The following is a 20,903-nucleotide window of genomic DNA, read 5'->3' on the forward strand; positions in this document are numbered from 1 at the left end:
GTGTGCAGGAGGGTGTTCAGGGGTGACACGATGTTCTTTTTGTCAACTTAGGACTTTGATTTCACCTAAGAATAAAGAGGGCCATAGAAATCTTGCTAAGTCAAGGAAATTCTTGTTTACCGCCATAGACTTTGCTCCATCATAGCGGTTCTCAAACTGTCGTCTAGGGATCCCTAGATCATATGCCCTTCCTGGGAGTTTCCAAGGTGAAAAGTAGTACCATGGTAAAAACCGAGATAGTATTTTCTTCATTTTCTCACAAATGTGCAGTGGGCTTTCCAGATACTACATGATATGTGATACTGCATCAGATTGAATTGAGTTATGAGAACTGTGACCCCCGTTAAGCCAGATATTAAAGACATTTGCAGAAGTGGAAAGCAGTGCCACTTTTCTCACAGTTTTTTCAATTTGTAAAATACAATTTTCACAAAAATTTTATTTCTGTTAACATGTAATGATTGTATAATTTTCTAAATGAATTAATATAAAATTTGTTTTAATTTCTAGTATGGTGAATATCAATGTGTATATGAAACCCAGGTAAACAATAGCTTCTTTGAGTCCTGAAAATATGCAGTACACTTCTATGCAGCCTCTCCTAATTGCAGAAGTATCAGCTCATGGTGAATTTTGTTTCATTTACACCTTTAAGTGAAGCAAATCTCAGACATTTTTTTGCCGGGTGGAAGGTGGAGACAGGGTGGAGTTCAGTGGTGGTGCCATCATAGCTCACTGTGACCTCAAACTCCTGGGCTTATGCAATCCTCTCGCCTCAGCTGTCTCACTAGCTAGGACCGCATGTGTGCAGCACCATGCCCAGCTAATTTTTATTTTTTGTAGATGGGGTCTCGCTATGTTGCTCAGGCTGTCCTTGAAGTCCTGGCCCCATGCCTTAGCCTTCCAAAGTGCTGAGATTACAGGAGTGAGCCACCACGCCTGGCCTGTCAGTATTAATGTTTTTATTTTCTTTGGAGACAGATTCTGGCTCTATAACCCAGGCTGGAGTGCAGTGGCTTGATCTTGGCTCACAGCGACCTCTACCTCCCAGACTCAAGACAGTTTTCATGCCTCAGCCTTCCAAGTAGCTGGCACTGCAGTTATGTGCCACTGCACATGGCTAATTTTTGTATTTTTAGTAGAGACATGGTTTCACCATGTTGGCCTTACTGGTCTCAAACTACTGGCCTAAAGTGATCAGCCCGCCTTGGCCTCCCAAAGTTCTGGGATTATAGGTGTGAGCCACCACGCCCGGCACAGTATTAGTTTTTAAAAGCTGTGAATTCTATTTAGAGAAAACATACCCATGATACTGATAATATAATGAGTCAAGTATTCAGATTTCCCCTACTGTCAGTCTCATGTTTTAAAATAAGGTCTATACATTGATACTGGTTGGGTTGATAAAACATGTTTGTTTTTAATCTCTCTCTCCCTGTAATTTGTTGTTCTTGAGGAAATGAGGTCACTTGTTCCAAGGGCCACAGCTTTTGAGAGTGAAGGTGGGTCATTTAATCTGGCAGCAACATTTGGGCCCGACCTGAAACACGGCTGATGGGTTTTGCTTTGGGATCTGTTTTCTCCCCTTTTCTCTCTTATTCTGTTAGGCTCCTTCCTCCTTTTTTGGGGTTGGCGCTGTTTCTTTTTTAAAAATTTGTTTTTTAAATAGACAAATAAAAATGGTAACTTCTAGGTTCCTTTTTTGTTTTCTTTTTTAAGAGACGGGCTTGTCCTGTCACCCAGGTTGGAGTGCAGTGGTGCTATCATAGCTGGCTGCATAGGCGCCTTTTGACTCGCCTCCACCCCACCCCTGCACATTTTCATATTATAGTCCCTTATCAGTCTCAGGGCATAACTCTGCAATATGTGTAATGTTCAGCTTACTTGGTGAGGCTACGAGGGGGAGATCTGATGATGGCATCTCAGACAGGTGTAAATGTGAGTGATACTGCATTCAGCTGCCATCCCTTCCATTCTGGAAGTATGTGTGTGTGTGTGTGTGTGTGTGTGTGTATGTGTGTCTGTGTGTGTGTGCATGTGCGCGCATCCCCCCATGCTGCCAGTGGGTGATGGGGAGGAGTGGAGAGGACTAGGAATGAGGGAGGGAGGTCATAAAGGACACAGGAAGCCTAGGAAAGAAGAGCATGTCGCAATCTCTGGGGTAAAACAGCAGAGCTATAGAAATTTGGTTCTAGGACGTCTTTATAAAAGGAATAAATTCAAGAAGCAGATGAATGGGCTTGGTTGTGAACTGGACTGCAACACAGTCTCTGCCCTCTGTACTTTCACATTCTCGTCCTTCAAGACTCAATGTTATGTCTTTTGTGAAGTGTTTTTCATCCCCCACTTAGATGCATTCTCCATGTTGGAGTAGCTCTGGTGTGCACCTCGCTCGTATTTGTCTCCACACACATTACACAGTATCTTGTTTGTTTTCAGAGAACCCCTACCATCCCAGCCTAGCCACCTTTGATTCATCTTCTTAGTGGATTGCCAGTGAATATTTATTACAGGCCTAGGACGTGTAGCTGTTCAATAAGTATTGGTGCAATAGAAGACTCTCTCCTGTGTGAGAGTTCACGAAGGGAACCAGGAGGTGAATTTTAAGAGTCAGTGGCTTTCAACACTCCTGGAAGGGCTTTCCAGCCTTGCAGCTCCTAAATACCCTTACCTTACAGTGTTCTGAGGTCCGAAGAAGCAAAGATTACCCCCCTAGAAAGTCACCTGTATGGAATTCAGGTAGCGATAGAGCTTCTGAACAGGAATTTCAAATTCTCCAAAACATAGTAAAGCTACTATTTACTGGGCACCCACTGTGTACGAGGCACTGGGCAGGATGATATGCTTTACATGTATTACTTGCAATTCCTAATAACACCAGTGCCTGCAGGTTGCTGTTGCAGGTTGCAAGTTACTGTGCTGCCTTATACCTGTAGTTACTTGAAATGCTGAAAATCGAAGGTAATAGAAAAACTTGCTATCGTTTAGTGTCATTGGGAGGGTTAAGTGATTAGATGTATGGGGCTTAGAACATTGCTAAATTTTATTGACTGCTTACTCCTGTTGTTCCAGAAGCAGAATTTGACATATACAATTGTTTATCTAGGTTGCCCAATGTAATATAGTGTTAAAGCCAGGACCAAAGCCTCCTCTACTCCAGTCTTCAGAACATCCACACAGTCATAATGTGTGTCTGTGGCCTAAAAGTAAGAGATTCAGATGGTGAAGAAACACCTTCCTCTGTTTAAAATTCACATCGACTTCATTTACACCTGTGCAGCACATGTTTATACGGCATGGGCCATTGTTGCTGCAGGAAGGGTACCTGTCAAGTATGTAGAGTGCAAAGGGCCCTTCCTTAGATATCTAGCTGCTGAGGCCCCAGCTGTGTGGGGATGGGCATGGAGGCACCCCCCTTGTTCAAGAAGCCTATGAACAGTGACCAGCAATAAAAGCCAGAGAGATCTTCAAATGTAATATCTTAATAATGTAATATCTTAATAATAATAATAATTTTCTAGTTCTTCTTTTTCCCTTGGGGCCACATGAGCATCTGTACACCTATTGTAAACCCATTGTCTCAAGCGAAGTAGGTCAGAAACAGGATTTAGAAACCCAAAGAAACAATCTTTGTTGATGCTTAAATTGAATGAGGCAGAAACAAATGTCTCTTTAATATGGTTTTTTTTTTTTTTTTTGATTATTTTGGTATCACCCCAAGCCTGTAATTCCCTCCTTAGTCATCATCTTACTAGCCCTTGGGACTCTGGCCTGGATTCTTCTGCTTTGTGGTTGTGATTAATCCTGCAATGAGTGGATTCGGGAGGGATGGGCCTGGGGAAGTCAGCTGCTGCTAGCAGTGAGCAGGGGTAGGGTTTATAGGGAGAGTTGACATCCTGCTGGGATCTAACAGAAAAGTTTGACGATTATTGTGCTGAATAAACCAGCTCACAATTTTGCTGTTTGACTCAGGGCAAGCTCACTGTAAATCTCAAGGAGTACTGGACTGTATGATGGCCTCTTTTGCTGTCCTTATCCCCATTGGAGGATGCACAGATTAGTTAATGTCTCCCTTTCATGAATGCATCTTTTATCTTTAATAAGCGGGTTAAACCGCATGCGCTCTGTCTACTCTGTGAAGGTCAGCCAGCCATTTGGATTTTCTCTTCCCATTTCTAGACTGCTGACAGAGTTCCTGTGCAAAGTTAGGAATCGCTAGGTTTTAAAATGTTTTCTTCCTTTGCCCATCCATGAAATGCCCTTATTCTTGAGGGGAGGAAAAAGAAGGCATGAGTCTCTGTTAGGTTGCAAGTATTGTCTATTTTTTGGGAAAGATCTTTGTAGAATCTGGGTGGTGACTCATGTTGTTTTGTAGTCCTGATGATTTAAAAAACATATCTCGTATATTTCTTTACATACAGCTCAGAGCTTAACATTGAAATAGATGTTCAGCAGATTCTGAACTTAAAACCCACTTAATTTTCACTGGGTTTCTGGGTTTTTACTGCGATTAAACTTGACATTCATTTAAGGAATGAGTTGTGATGTTCTCTGGTCATGACCTAAGGAAAAGGATATATATGTGCTCTAGGAGTGAATTCTGGTGAGAACGTTTGTATTCTTTCCTTTCCTCTTTGATTTCACAAGTCAGGCTGTAACTTTAAAAGAAACTGTAGGGGCTGTTCCCCAGGTTATTCACAAAACGAGTCTTTGTCTGCTTTTTCATTCACCATCTGGTTACAAAGCTAAATTGGAATCGTGCTTGTTTTAATTATTTTCTACTTGTGTGGCCAGGAGGTTATTTGGTCTGGTGAGGTTACATTATAAGCCCGCGCACTCATTAATACCACTGAATCCACATCCTGCGCCAGCATTGGAATGGTTAAGTTGATCCACTTGTGTGGCCAGAGTTTGATACAACACAGTGGTCACGACCACATTACCGGAGGAAGTATGGTGTGTGGGTTTTGCCCTCTTCTTTTTTCATTTTTTCTTCCAATAATGTTAATTGTTTCAGTGTATTTTTTCTTCCAGCAGAAATATGACTTAGGTTGTCAATCTTAGATTAGTGCCTGGTGTTTATTAAAGGGACAATATATTTCAAAAATCAGTTCTAATATATTAAAAGCATAGATTGTAAATTAGGAAAACAGTCAAAACATTTAACATTTTGAACATCACAGAATGAGTAATGGAAATAGTGTAGCCAGAAACCTCTCTGTGCGGTCGTTATTCTTGGTGAATCAGCCAAAAGATGCAATCATTGCTAAGAGGTATTGTTTAATACTGGGGAAGTCACATCAAAAGCTTTCTCAAAAAATATATATTTTAAGTCCTTCTTCCATTCTTCACTTTCCTGCCTTGGGGGAGACTGAATACTTCAAAGTAGTCAGTGTTTTTAAAAGGTGACTTTTTTCAGGTTCTGGGAAAGAGTGTTATGTGTTGTAATTAAGTAATTGTTTCCTAAGGTAGTCCTTAAGTACGAGGACATCTCACTAGACTTCATTGTCTTGTGAAAGGAGCAGTAGTTCAGGAATTAACTACTCATTTAATAAAGCAAAGGGGCTGGATGTGATAGCTCACACCTGCAATCCTAGCACTTTGGGAGGCTCAGGCAGTTTGATCAGTTGAACCCAGACTAGCCTGGGTGATATGGCAAAATCCTGTCTCTACAAAAAAATGCAAAAATTAGCTGGGCATGGTGGCACACACCTCTTATCCCAATTAGGTGGGTGTCTGAGGTAGATGGATTGCTTGAGCCCAGGAGGTCCAGGCTACAGTGAGTCATGATTGCACCACTGCACTCCAGCCTGGGTGGCAGAGAGAGATCCTGCCTCAAAAAAAAAAAAAAAAAAAATAAATAAATAAATAAACAAACAAACAAACAAACATAAAAAAAAAGCGGCTGAGCGCGGTGGCTCACGCCTGTAATCCCAGCACTTTGGGAGGCCGAGGCGGGTGGATCACGAGGTCAGGAGATCGAGACCATCCTGGCTAACACGGTGAAACCCCGTCTTTACTAAAAATACAAAAAATTAGCCGGGCGTGGTAGCGGGTGCCTGTAGTTCCAGCTACTTGGGAGGCTGAGGCAGGAGAATGGCGTGAACCCGGGAGGCGGAGCTTGCAGTGAGCTGAGATCGTGCCGCCGCACTCCAGCCTGGGCGACAGAGCGAGACTCCGTCTCAAAAAAAAAAAAAAAAAAAAAAAAAAATTGAGTTGTTCTTTTAAAATATAGTATAAACTCATCTACTAAATCAGCAAAATGAAATACCTTGGCTCACAAAAAAAAAAAAAAAAAAAAGAACGATGGGACCCCCCCTTTCTGCAGTTTCGCTTTCCGTGGTTTCTTAAAATCAACAGGTGTCTGAAAATATTAAATAGAAAAATTCTAATTCATAAGTTAAAAAATCCTAGACTTAATGTCCCTACTTCCGGACTATATTGTTCTGTTTGATATTTGGGAGCACACCTGCTAAGCCAGTCCATTAGAGCTGCATGCTTGATGCAGGAACTGAGGCCCTCAGAAGGGCTGCTTGAAAATAGTCTCAGTGCCAAGCTCGAAACCAGTTGCCCTTCGCCATATGTCAGAGTGAGGAAGGAAGGCTGGGGGGATTAGAATGTGCTACGAAAAAATTCCGACAAAGAATGAGAATTTTATGCAGAAACAACTATTGATAATTTATTAATATTTACAGGGCATGTCAAGTGGTTCTGTGAGAAAAACCAAATTAGCAAGCTACCTCAGGAATTTAATTTTTAGATATATCTGAATATTAACTGGGGCTCAAACATGCCACACAATTCTTTTAGTAATGAATTAGAATATATCATGTAATAGTGTTACTATCCAAGACTCCTAGTGTTAACACCAAATCTTAATTTTCATTTCATTAACCTGGCAGGTATTTGAAAGCAGCATTGTATCAAAACAGCTTTATTATGTAGAAGGAGCAATATTTAATAGCTCTGTTCCAAATTACTCCTAACTTCCCTGTATTTCTGAAGGAATATTTATTATAGTGACAAAAGCCTGTACAGCAGCTCCAGGAGAAGAGACCACAGTGTTTAGAAAAAGAAATTGGCTTGCAGCTGTGGTGGGCGCTGCTTGTGTAAGTCCAGCTGTCCCCCTTGAGCTCCTGCCAGTCTCATAGGCCTTCTAAGTTGTCGCAAGACCTGAACAGTTCACTTGTCTAGATCCTGCAGAGCTGGAAAGAGAACAATTTTTGTGTGTGTGGGTTTGTCCTAAGAAATAATCCAAAATAGTTTTCAGTACATACATTCGTTGTCTGTTTACTCCTTGTTTCTTAAGGTTCTTCCCGTATTCTTCTGTTATTTTTAAAAACAATAACAGCTTTATAGAAATGTAATCCTCACACCATAAAATTTACCCTTTCTTTTTTCTTTTTTTTTTTTTTTTTTTCCTGAGTCGGAGTCGCCCAGGCTGGAGTGCAGTGGCGCCATCTCTGCTCACTGCAGGCTCCGCCTCCCGGGTTCACGCCATTCTCCTGCCTCAGCCTCCCGAGTAGCTGGGACTACAGGCGCCCGCCACCACGCCCGGCTAATTTTTTGTATTTTTAGTACAGATGGGGTTTCACTGTGTTAGCCAGGATGGTCTTGATCTCCTGACCTCGTGATCCACCCGCCTTGGCCTCCCAAAGTGCTGGGATTGCAGGTGTGAGCCACCGCGCCCGGCAAATTTACCGTTTTGAAGTATATACAACTCGGTGTTTTTTAGTATATTCACAGTTAGGCAAGCCATTACCACTATGTAATTGTGGACTATTTTCATCAATCTGAAAGGAAATCTTGTACTGATCAGCAGCTATTATTTCTTCCCAGGCCCTAGCAACCACTAATGTCCTTTCTGTCACTGGATGTTCCTATTTTGGCTACTTCATATAAATGGAATCATATGCTATGTGGCCATACGTGTATGGCGTCTTTCACTTAGTATTATGTTTCCATGTTCTGCGAATCGGTACTTAATTTCTAATCTCCTTTTTCAGTTTTTAAAATGGAGGTTAAATACACATAACACCAAATTTATCATTTTAAGCATTTTTTGTGCTTACAATTCGGGGGCATTGACAACATTTGCGGTGTTGTGCAACCATCACCACTCTCCATTTCCAGAATGTATTCCTCATTATTGCTGGAAAAAATTACATTGTTTGAACACTCTGCATCTTATTTATCTAACCATCATATATTCTAGCTATTTGAGTGCCAGATTGGTTCAGTAATATATGAGTGAAAGAGAATAGCATTCTGCATGATCAGAAATGAAATTCAAAGTTGGTGCCATAACATACAAATGACCAGGGAGTCTTGGGGCCAGGGAAACCTAAAGGTAATCTTTTCAAAGGAGCCATCTGTCAGGATGTTCTGGAGAATACGAAGGGTGCTCCCTCCACCCCGAGACTCGTTTGGATGAACACACAAAATATATTTAGTGGGCAAACCTTTAAAATATGACATCTTAGTGTGTGGAAGTCCATAACCCCAAAGGAGGGCTTGCTCAGTACATGCAGAGGTGTTCCCAGAGCATGTGTAAGTCTGTATGGTTGTGCAAACAGGAATTGATCTGACAGCGTGAAGACACGGCAGCCTTCTCTAATTAAAGCCTCTTGATGACATTAAACTGTGTTGCTTAATTACAATAAATCATACATTAACAGATCATGTCTCCGAAGAAGCATTGTCAGCGTGCTGCATAATGGAATAAAATTTGACCTTGTAATCACAGGGGTTCCTATGGAGCAGTGGCTTATGTCACCAATAGGAACATGAGCCCTAGAGTTACTTTGGCAGAAGTCAGATCTTAGAATGCTTCCTTATAATTCTGTTTCTATAAAGATGTTTTTTCTATATCGATACGTATTTTAATGTGAGGATGCTTTTTATACACCTTGAAGGGAGTAAGGTTTTCCATTCATTCCCTGCCACTACTTTGCTGATCACCCCCTCTTCATTTCAAGCTAGTCTGGATTTGGCGTAATTTTTACAGCAGTTTTTGCACACTCTTTTACATGTGCTTGCTCCTTTTGCTGTTTTCCATTGCGCTTTGGGGTACCAGCTTTCTGACTGACAGATGGGCCAAGTCAGGTACAGGCTGTTGTTACCAAAGGGCATCTTCCATCATGTTCTGTTTGTTTCTTCAATACTGTACTATTTGAGAGAGTGTACAACTCTAGATACAGAAGGCCTTTTGAAATTCTACACAAAATCACAATAAAACATAGGGTACTGCGGGCCTGGGGAGATTCTAGTTCCTGTTCGAAACTGACTACTACTGCCATTTAAAGAACTGGAATATAACTGCATATCATACCACCTAGACTCATGAATATTGTTATTTTCATTGGTTTAATTTTCAAAAATTAGTGGTATTAAACCACTGGGATATATTTAATTTCTTCATGATGCAGATTATTAAACACTCACTAGCCTTTTTTTCTCTCTTGATTTTATAAATGGTAATTGAAAGTCCATAGATCTTAGGTTTGTGGAACTGGAATGGGCCCCCAGGGGATATTCAGTCCATACCCCTCTTTTTTTTTTTTTTTTTTTTTCTTCCTTCTTCTTCTTTCCAGAGACAGTCTCGCTCCTTCACCCAGGCTGGAGTACAGTGGCTTGATTTCAGCTCACTGCAACCTGTGCCTCGTGGCTTCAAGCGATTCTCATGCCTCAGCCTCCCAAGTAGCTGGGATTACAGGCATGTGCCTCCACGCCCAGCTAATTTTTGTAGTTTTAGTAGAGACAGGGTTTCACCATGTTGGCCAGGCTGGTCTTGAACTCCAGGCCTCAAGCGATCTGCCCACTTCGGCCACCCAAAGGGCTGGGATTGCAGGTGTGAGCCACTGCTCCTGGCCCACACCCCTCATTTTTCACTTGACCATGTTAGGTATGTCAGAGTCACCTTGCTTCTGGCAGGTCAGGCTCCTATAGTGCTGTTTAGAACTTCACATTTGACAGGTTTGACTGTTTTAGAAGTTCTCTGCTCTTCCTTCACATCTGGGATGCCATCATTCATTCTTTGTTCTCTTCTGTGTGAACATGGTCTTGTTGAGTTCCCCTTTCTCTGCCTGCCTGTCCACAATGAGGTGTCCCTGGGGGTGTCTTTTCTCCTAGTGTCCACTGTCCACACTACAGGAGTGTGCTGGAGACTCCCAGATTTTCTGTCTGTGCATAAGCCTTAAGCATTCCTATGTGCTGCCCAGTGTTTCTGTGGACCAACAGCTGGAGCAGGCTCTGTATCTCCTCCTCCAGAGCATGGCCCCTTTGGCATGATGGCTCACCCCTGTAATCCCAGCACTTTGGGAGTCTGAGGGGGATGGATTGCTTGAGCCCAGGAATTTGAGACAAGCCTGGGCAAAACCCCATCTCTATACACAACACACAAAAAAATAGCCAGAGGTGGTGGTGTGTACCCGTGGTCCCAGCTACTCAAGAGGCTAAGGTGGAAGGATTGCTTGAGCTGAGGATTGGAGGTTGCAGTGAGCTGAGATTGTGCCACTGCACTCCAGTCTGGGTGACAGAGACCCTGTCCCCAAGGGTGAATGAATGAATGAATGAATACTACACTTGATCTTAGCCAAAAGGCTGAGAAGCGATAATGAATGAATGAATGAATAAATAAATAAAGGCATGGCCCCTTTATCATCCCAGAAGAGAGATGATTCCGGTGGTGCCATGGAGATCAGTGGCTGCCTTTTCCTGAAACTGAAAAACAGGGAATCTGAGGGAGGGAAGGAGAAGTATATCAAGCCTAACTAACTTATTTTTGTGTTTTACAACACTGGTGGTTCAGTAATATTTCGCTATTGCGAAGATTTCTGTATATTGTTGTTAAAAACAGGAATCTAAGATTAAATGTTTGTGACTTTTCATGTTTTGGAATGAACTACTTTGGTCAAACTCAAAAAGTAATGCTTGCTAACTTATAGTTAGAGCTGGAGTATACATTTTAATTCTGCATTTAAGACAATATTTGTAAATGCCTGTGTACAATGACATATAATAAGGGTCTTGTAGGGAAACCATTTTGTCTGGGGAAAGAATGTTCCCCAGTGTTGAACACTACTGTCTGGAGCTTGTTAAAAACATACCCCCTTCAGTGTTCTAATTTAGCATTGGTTCACTAGTAAAATTCGGGATTCTTTTTTTTTTTTTTTTTAAATAGATTTGGGCGTATACAGTTCTGTACATTTCATGTTATTTTTACATTTGTTTTTAAAAATTAAGAGGTGAGGTCTCACCATGCTGCCCAGGGTGGTCTCCAACTGGGCTCAAGCGATCCTCCCACCTTGACCTCCCAAGGTGCTGGGATTACCTGTGCGAGCCACTGTATTTTTTCACTCTTTTACTGTAATTGTTGTGCAGTCAGGATTGGAGACTTAGTGATCTGGTTAGCAAGTTCTCTCGCCAGAGAAGAGTTAACTTATTTTTAGTATTTAGAGTGTGGTTCGGTAAGTCACACATAAAAATCAATTTGTTATTTGTTATCACTCCACTTAAATGTGTAATGGGAACGGTTCCATTGTCCCCCTCGCAGGGTGAGTGTAAACGAATGTGAAACTGTCGGGCCTGCCTCTCTTCCAAAACCCTGCCATCTCTTTCCTGCAGCTGAGGCTCTGCTTCCCTTCATGCAGTTTTAAACCACCCTAACTGCCGATCAAAACCCCCAGACTTTGTCTCTTCTCTCTCTTATATGAGAGAGGTTTGAAGGGCTCTTATCTCTTTCCTTACCGTGTTAAGAGTTTTCCTATATTGGCAGTATTACTAAGTAAAATGAGCATTAGGCTCAGCTGCCAAAGGTGCACATCAGACCAGATGTTCCTAGAGGTGCCATGTGTCTCCACAGCTCGACAGACGCAGGCACTCATGGCTCAGGGGCACCTCCTGTTATCCTTTCCTCTCCCAGCTTGGGTGGCTATGCACGCCTGCAGCAGGCAAGGTCTGAGCCCAACAGCCACGATGGGGGAGGTGGGTGGTAGAAAGCCATGGTGGTAGCTGAAACCTTACAGGGCCAATGGATGGGCACTTCTCATCTGCCACACCAATGGAACCCCTGCCCGAGGAATTCAACCTGGTCTGAACTGGGAAAAGATATAAGGATTGGGGGGGTCCACTTGCACTAAACAAGGGGCTTTCTCCCCCCACCCCCCTGAATTTTCCCCTTTTTGCCTCTTAAACTGTTTCTCTCTTTTTTTCCTTTTCTGAGTGAGAGGGGGCCCCCCTCCCAACTCTGTTTCTGATAGGGAAGTTAACGAAGGAACGGCCCCTGCTGGCTGAGAACTGCAGATTTGAGAGGGCACATTTGAGACACTACACAGATACAGCCTCTAAAATGCTTTTTCAGTCCCAAACTTGATTCGAAGCTTCGGGCAGAGGCCCTGGAAAGAAAAACCAGGTCTGAGGGTTCCGAGGCCAGACAGCAGGCACAATGTAAATAGGAAGGACCAAGTTCTGCCAACCAAAGCCTCCACCTCACGGAAGGACACCACGCTTCATGGTGTAAACAGGCCCAGGGAACCCAGTTTGCCGACAGCAGGGAGAAATGGAGGCGTAGGTGAGGGCAGTCAATTCCTATTCTCCAGGTTTTCTTTGCTTCATGGGTATGTACCACAGTGGTACCTATGGCTGGCCCAGGGATAAGAAGTGGAGAGGGAAAGGAGGCCACTCGCTTTCTCTCTCTGTCACAGCCCGAGTTTTTGCTGAAAGAAAGAAGGGAATGAGGGACGCCGCTATTCCCTGTCTTTCAGAATGGGCAACCAGTTCTCTTCACCACCTCCAGCTTATACTCCTCTGGAGTGTGTCCTAAACCATTGGGACTGCGTCCTAAACCACTGGGACTGCATTGACTCTCAGAATCTGGAGGAAAAATGCGTCGTAGCCCTCTGCACAAAGGTTTGGCCAAATTACGATTTACAGAAAGGACTGGCTTGGCCTCAGAAAGAAACCATTCATTTTGATACCATTCGGCAAATCTGTAGACTTGAGGACAGATGGTCTGAGGCCCCATATGTGCAGGCTTTGTATACCTTGCCAACAATATAGGATTGATCCAGCCCTCCTGTTTGCTGTCTCAGGGAAGGCTGCAAGGGGCAAGCCTAGGAAAGTAAAGAGGCACTCCCAGCAGAGGAACCAGCTCCCTCTAGCCCTGCCCCTCCGGTCCACCCCAACCTCCCTGAAGTGAGAGCTTCAGCCTCTCGCTTGCCCCTTCCTAAAAATTCTTGCTCTCAACAAGGCCCAGTCTCACTCTTTCCCCTCCAACAGATGCCCTTTGAATTTGGGCCCAGTAAGGCCCAGTTACCCTTCTCCCTACGGGACTTAAAGCAAATTAAGGGGGATCTTGGCAAGTTTTCAGATGGCCCTGATAAGATATATAGAGGCTTTTCAGAATTTCACTAAAATATTTGAACTCTCCTGGAGAGAGATTATGTTACTTTTGAATTAAGACCTTGACGAACACCGAGAAGCAGCCTGCTCTGCAAGCAGCAGAGAGATTTGGGGATGAGCTTTACATCACATACAGCATCAGGGAAGGGGGCAAACATTATCCAACCGGAAGAGCAGTACTAATGGATGACCCTAAATGGGATCCCAGTGACGAGGTGGAAGACTGGAAGCAGAGACACTTTCAGGTGTGCATAATGGAAGGCTTACCTAGAACAAGGACCGGGCCTCTCAGTTATACTAAGTTGTCCGTGATTGACCAGGGATTTGATGAAAATCCCACTGCCTCTCTGGAAAGGCTAAGAGAGGCCTTTGTAAAAGCACACCTCTGTATCTCCTGATTCAGCCAAGGGACAGCTAATCCTAAAGGATAAATATATTACTCAGGCAGCCCCTGATATCAGGAGGAAGTTGCAAAAACTGGCCCTGGGACCAGAAAGTACATTAGAGGACCTCTGGAAAGTGGCTACCTCAGTCTCTTATAATAGAGAAAGGGAGGCCTGCGAAAGAGAGAAGGTGCAGGTATTCCCAGGGTGCAACTGTTAACTGCTAAAGTTATGGCAAGAACAGTTATCTCTCCTGCCCCATCCACCCTGCTTTCTAGACAGAGTTTTGCTCTTGTCACCCAGGCTGGAGTGCAATGGTGCGATCTCGGCTCACCACAACCTCTGCCTCCTGGGTTCAAGTGATTCTCCTGCCTCAGCCTCCTGAGTAGCTGGGATTACAGGCATGCGCCTCCACACCCGGCTAATTTTGTGTTTTTAGTAGAGACAGGGTTTCACTATGTTGGTCAGGCTGGTCTCGAACTCCCAATCTCAGGTGATCTACCCGTGTGAGCCTCCCGAAGTGCTGGGATTACAGGCATGAGCCACTGCAACTGGCCCAGTTATTTCTCTTCTAAAGTTTATCTGCTCCCATACAAAGTTTCATTTCTTTCACCAGAGTGAAAAAACTTGGAGTACAATGTTGCTGTTAGTATATTTCACTTCTTATCTCTATGATCTTTGGCACTAATTTTTTTTTTTTTTTGAGATGGAGTCTTGCTTTACTGCCCAGGCTGCAGTGCAGTGGCGTGATCTTGTCTTACTGCAACCTCTGACTCCTGGGTTCAAGCAATTCTCCCTCCTCAGCCTCCTCAGTAGCTGGGATTACAGGTGCACGCCACCACGCCCAACTGACATTTGTATTTTTATCCACTGCACCCGGCCTCAGATGCCATGTTCTAATGGGCTGTGTCTATAAAGTTATTAAAGAACAAGGGCCAAGTAATTTGGGGTGCCTGTGAAGTGCTGAGCATGGCCTTTCCAATTTGTGTGCACCTTCTTTGGTTCTTACTTTACAAATGAAGGAAGCTGATGTCCAGCAAGGTCATACAGCAGGTACAATCACGGGCTGATGTCTGAACCTAATTCTCAATCTGTGACTTCTGCGACATCATTGTACTTTTGATACTTTGTCATTAGTTGGGTGTGTATTTTACTACCTGGGAGTAGTTATGAACAACCAGTTTGGTGCTAATGAAAAGTAGTTGTGATTCCTCGACTAGATATGCCAACCTTCAAGTTTATAAAGACTACTCTCATCTTGCTTTGGCTGGTCTTTGTAGTGGGTGGATATTGGAGAAACCGATGAGGTGATATATATGAAACAATATATTGGGACAGACTTTTATTTATTCATTCCTAGGACTTAGGAGCCCTGCTGGTGTTCTGTACTTGTCCCCCATTTATAGCCATAATGGTAGATTTAGATTTATGAAGCTGATGCCGTGATCTTTATTTCAATCCTAATTGGTCGTTTGCTGGTCAGAAATGTGTCTCTTTCCTCTTCAGTGGGAAAAATGTGAGTGTGAATGTAAGATAGTTTTAGATAACACTCAGATGGCCTTATGACCTATCTGAAGTCCTGAAGTCAGCTATGGGATTATGATGTTTGCCTCCAAGCTGTGTCTTGGGAAGGGATGAGTCTTTCTCTGCATAGTAATTTACACCTGGTCAAAGGCCTGACCACCTCGAAGCAGGAAGCGGTGCTCATACACTTCCTATATCCAAGGACAGTTATCGCTTTTAAAAAAAAGTGAAACAAGAGACTGTATTCAAAAGGAAGTCTTTTCGTTTATACCCACGCTCTCTTTCCTGCCCATGTGATGTTAGAAAAAGTGTTATTTTCATTGTTACATAAAAGTTTTTGATGGTTTCTTCTGTGCAGTTTTGAGATGTTTCCTAGTTGATGGAAAAGTGTAAAAAATTCATGCAGAAATAATGCGTGCTGCCCAGCCCATTTTTTCTTGCTTTTTGTACCTACTGTTTACATAAATGTTTTCCCCTCCCATATGTTCTTTTTTACTCTTCCACATTTGAGTGGAAAATATTTAAAAAGTTTTCTTATGTATACTTATGATTTTACTTGGAAACAGCAAGTGTAAGGTCTAGAAGCAGAGGGGCTTTCAGCTTCTCTGCAACACACAGGAAAGTAGACACAGTTTCTAGGGCAGGCCCCAGCCTCCAGGGTAAGATAGGCATGTGCCAGCAACCTTGCCTACCCGTCATGACCTTGCCATATTATAGGTAACTAAGTCATGCTTCAGCAAGGCTTCCCACACTTCATTGACTGGACCTTCTGTTTTGTCATCAGAGTAATTTATATTTGTATATAAAATTTCTTGGCTGGGGGTAATACTGTACTCTAGCAGTGACTGAAGAGGTGCCAAGTAAGTTTGCCACCTATTGTGGGTTTAGTCTTTCTTGTTAGTAAATGGCAAAGAGAAATCGATGAAAGGCAGAGTTTAGAGTAGTGCCTGCTTAAGGGCAAGATCACATAGTATCTGCATTGATAGACTCAATAAATGTTTAAACAAATGAAATGACATAGTTTAATATTATGGGAGGGTGTGTGATACTGATCATGACTCAAACTGTAGAAAGAAGAGTGAGTATTCTTTCATTATTTCAATCCTATTTAAGTCCTGTTGAGTACAGTTTGATACCCTATTTTGTATTTGATTTACGAGAGCAATATATTTTTATCTTAGAACATTTGGGCTTTCTGCTAAAAAAAAAAAAAAGTTGGGGGGACAGCATTTATACCACTCAGTGATGATTATTAACATTTTGTGGTATCCATTTTTCTTTTCTTTTTCACCAAGTTGGGTGAAACATCAAGAAACAAAACAGAAACAGTCCCCGGAGCAGCATTGCACATGCTCGGTCTCTCAAAGTCTGGCTTTTAAATAATTTTCTGTGTCTTTCTTTGTAATTGGGTGGAGAGTGTTCCACTGGGCAGCTGAGTTGAATCGCCACAATCTCTCCACTTGGCCTCTGTGCAATTTATTGTAAACATCTATTGTCTCCCAGGCAGTATGTAGTGTGATCCCTCTTTGTGCCCATTGTGCCCATTTAGCCTCTGGGACTACCCCCCACAAGGGTGGAAACCTGGGGCAGAGCAGACACTAGGTACTGTCCAACTAGGGTGGTTGGATACTCCAGGTTTGTCAGCCCAGTCACTGTGCTGCATTGCCTCCTAGAATTTATTAGCACCTACCTAGCATTGGGGTATCTAATTCAAACTAATTAGAATTAGTTTGATCTAATTCTGTGCTGTTGAAAGTAACAAAGTAGTGAGCTTAGTGCACCTTCATGATTACCTCCTTATGATAAAAAGGAGTGAATTGCTTATTCAGAATATACACATTTTTAATGGGAGGTATTCTATTAAATTCTATTAAGTTTTCTAGTTTGTTAAAATTATAGAAAAATTTGTGGTTTATACTGGCAAAATTTTCCATAAAATTATTCAACTAGCTTCTTCTTCAAAGTGAACATTATTATGCATCTTGACTTTTTCCCACCTCGTTATTTTGTGTCCTTATTTACCCATAATTTAGGCATTTAGTACTAGTTCTAAGTTAGGAAGTTATTGCCGAGGTGCTTTGATTGAAGACGCCTTTACTGAGTCCTTGGGAAGTAAAATAGTGACGGTTAGGCCTGGAGCAGTGGCTCATGCCTGTAATCCCAACATTTTGGAAGGCTGAGACATTTTGTGGTATCCAGTGTTTTGGGCGGGTTACCTGAGGTCGGGAGTTTGAGACCAGCCTGGCCAACGTGGTGAAACCCCATCTCTACTAAAAATACAAAAATTAGCCGGGTGTGGTGTTACATACCTGTAATCCCAGCTACTTGGGAGGCTGAGGCAGGAGAATCGCTTGAACCCGGGAGGCGGAGGTTGCAGTGAGCCGAGATGGTGCCATTGTACTCCAGCCCAGGCGACAAGAGCGAAACTCCGTCTCAAAAAAAAGTGAATGGCTGCTTTACATTACAGTCCTAGTTCAGGATTAAAAAAAAAAAAAAAAAAAAAGCTCATGAGCAGGCTCTTCAAATTTTGGTTTTGTGATTTCTGGGGTTTTCCCATTTAATTCCAGATGGAAGGGTGTCATTAAGTTCTCTTCAAATGTAACCAAATTTAGTGTGTATTATTATTGCTGGTGGAATACAATGATGGTGAATATCCCATTAAAAACTCCTCCCTAGCCCCTAACCACATTGAAGTTACATTAAACAGTTGGATGTGTACTGAAAGTAGGATAATCTCTTGCTATAAAATTAGGCTATTGTGCAGTCAAAGAGGCCTCTGCCAAGTGTGGTTCCATTTTGGTGTCTTTGGAGGGGGAGGAAGGACAGCCGATATCCTGTCACTGTGTCCCCCAACATTGAGCAGATGTTCTCTGAGTTAATGTTGCTCTTCAGTTATCTTTGACAGAAGCAGGGTCTGGTTAAGATCAGATTGTTTCGACTAATGTACATTGATCTTGGCATAATGATTACAAGACTGTAAGCCAGCTAGACAAGCAAGTGCTGGTGGTGAGTTGTTAGATTAAAAAAACAAAGCAATTGTTTTGAGAATAGCTTCGGTGCCCTGGACTTACATTACAAGACATTGGTTTTGAGGTATGCTACTTTTAGATTTACCTGAGAGGACATTTTACTTAATAAATAGCTCCAGACTATTAAGCTCGGTGCTGCTGATCCTGCTGAGAGGACCCGGGCCTGAGAGTTAGTGGGAGCCATCCTTTCAGACAGCCTGGGGGTCGAATGCCAAGTTCTCTTGAATTTTAGGAAGTACATGATAATCTGTTCTACTTGGGAGTAAGTAGGGATTTTTTTTTTTTTTTTTTTTGTAAATTTCCAAGGATGGCTGTGAAACTTACTTTCATGGTAGTGGTGGACCCTTGAAGCATTTTTGGAAAGTAGATGAAAGAGGGAGATGTTTACTGTTATTTTTATTCAGTGGGTGGTGCTTGAGTGGTATAATTTCCTCTCTAACATTCTGTCATGTTCCATGTAACTTAGATAAAGCACACTCTGGCATATAGGAATTTCCCTACTTGCTTACCTTGGGATGTGGAGTGTGTGTGGCTTTGTCAGACTCGGCTGATGTAATGAAGAATGGAATTAAAAACATGACTGAGAGTCCTACTAAAGTCTGAGCTCTCTGGTTTAAAAAAACCCAACCCATCTGTATTGCGATGTCTCACTTACCATATACAGTTCACCCATTTAAAGTGTACAATTCATTTTTTTTTTTTTTTTTTTTTACTGTTTGTAAGGTCGTGCAAGCATCACCACAATTTAATTCCAAAGCATTCCCATTCCTCAGCCTCTGATTGTAGAAACAAATTATCTATGACTATTTCTTACCATGAGTATGTAGATTATTTGATGCACAGCTTCTTATTTTACCTCCTTTATAGATTTCCACCCAGGAAAAAATTTTAATCCCAGGTTGTCTCTTACTTTTTTGAAGTTTTCTGTAATAATTTCTTAACTGTTGTAATTCTGTGAACATCAACTGAAATGTAATTTTATTAATAGCTTGTTCTGTAAAAATGCTATTAATAATAATAAAAATATCAAACATTTTGAAGGCATTGCTTTACCTGCTGTTTTGGATTATGATCATTCTTTTGTGTGGATAGTTGAAGATTTTAATTTTTTGACAAGCTTAATTGAATTAGGGAAGTAAGTTTGCTGCTATTGCAAAATCATATAATGCATGTTAAATATCAGTTATCAGTGTAATTTGTTTTTTTAATGCAGCAGCAGGTTTCTAGGCTTAGGAATGATAGTTGGCAGGTTTTCCTACTGCTTTCCTGTGACGCTTGTCAGAAGCTTCTAGTATAGTTTCTTCATTTCTAAGCTTTCAAGACTGATTGTATGCTGCTTATCTATATATGTAGATAAGTTTCTTGTCTTTCAAGGTCTTTTCAAGAGGTGCTGGAGCAGATTTAGGAATGCAGCATAGTCTAATATTGTTAAGCAGGGATGTGTACCTGAATCTCTTCTGGAAGTACAAAAATTCACCAAGTTGGTACCTCTGGCTACCCAACTCTGATTTGGAAAACTAGGGTGATCTGCTGTCACTTACGAGTTGCACCTCAGCTAGAGAACCGTTGTTAATTTATTTGTCCTCTAATTGAAAATCTGGAGCTCGAGCTTACTCATTGATCTTGGTCTAGTTACTGTATTCCCATCCTTTCCTGTGTAATTGAGAAAGAGCTTTTGATAGGAAGTAGTATATGGAAAAGTGTAATTCAGCCTCTTGGAATTTTCAACCAAAATTCAGTTCATAATTAAATATATTAATTTATTTAATATTACTCGTTCCCATTGCTGGGAACGAAATAAGACCATGAGTGCATTTTATACATTTTCTAGCTTTTGTAAGTTTGCATCCTTTAAAATACAGATTTTGACTTTATTCCTCTTAGATGCAAATTTTCTGAGGAAGAATTCCATTTTCTTACGTTTTGTTAGAGTTACATGGGCAACATTGTAGTTCTGCACAGCCTTGGGTTGCTGGGAGTCTGTTACTGGGTCATTGAGCCTTGGGTGGACGAGAAGGCACACATTGTTGAAGCCTTGGGAAGGGAACTGCCTGGGATTGAATCTCTCTGCTCTGCTGCTTATCCAGGTTTGCAACTTGGAATAAGTTAGCCTTTCTTTCACGGAGTGGTGATATATGAAACATACATTCCGTAAGTGTTCATAGTTTTGTTGTCATTCAGCTGTCTGTATTAGAAATAATGAATTATTATTCAGTGATTTTTCTGTCTGATAACAGTCTGTTGTTTTGTTGTCAGATGTAGATTGGAAGCTTAGAGGTTCAGGGTCTTTCATCTAGTTAAATGTGCATTAAAGCATCTATTTGGTGAATGTTACTTTTGTGGCATAAAATAGTTTAAATGTGCTTCCCAAAGATCCTGGCTTCCATTAAGGTATTCATTTATTCATTAGGAGAGTAATTCATTTTTTATTACACAGTAGCTTATAGCAGGTGTTAGAAACTCCAGTTAACACTAATGGCAATCAGCATTTAACTTTTTTCTTTACCGTCTGCTGTTTTGTGGTTTTCCACCATTTATTCTTAATTGTCATATATATTGGAAGTAA

General features: G+C 41.9%; 1 protein-coding gene and 1 pseudogene across 3 annotated transcripts in view; one reads left to right on the forward strand and one right to left on the reverse strand.

Annotated features, from left to right (window-relative positions):
• The window catches only part of JARID2 (jumonji and AT-rich interaction domain containing 2), a 277,805-nt gene that overhangs the window by 80,587 nt on the left and 176,315 nt on the right, over positions 1-20,903 (forward strand). The gene's annotated exons all lie outside the window — the stretch shown is intronic.
• Positions 10,479-10,614, reverse strand: LOC115836550 (annotated as a pseudogene).

The sequence above is a fragment of the Nomascus leucogenys genome, chromosome 8, assembly GCF_006542625.1.
Source record: "Nomascus leucogenys isolate Asia chromosome 8, Asia_NLE_v1, whole genome shotgun sequence".
NCBI lineage: Eukaryota > Metazoa > Chordata > Mammalia > Primates > Hylobatidae > Nomascus > Nomascus leucogenys.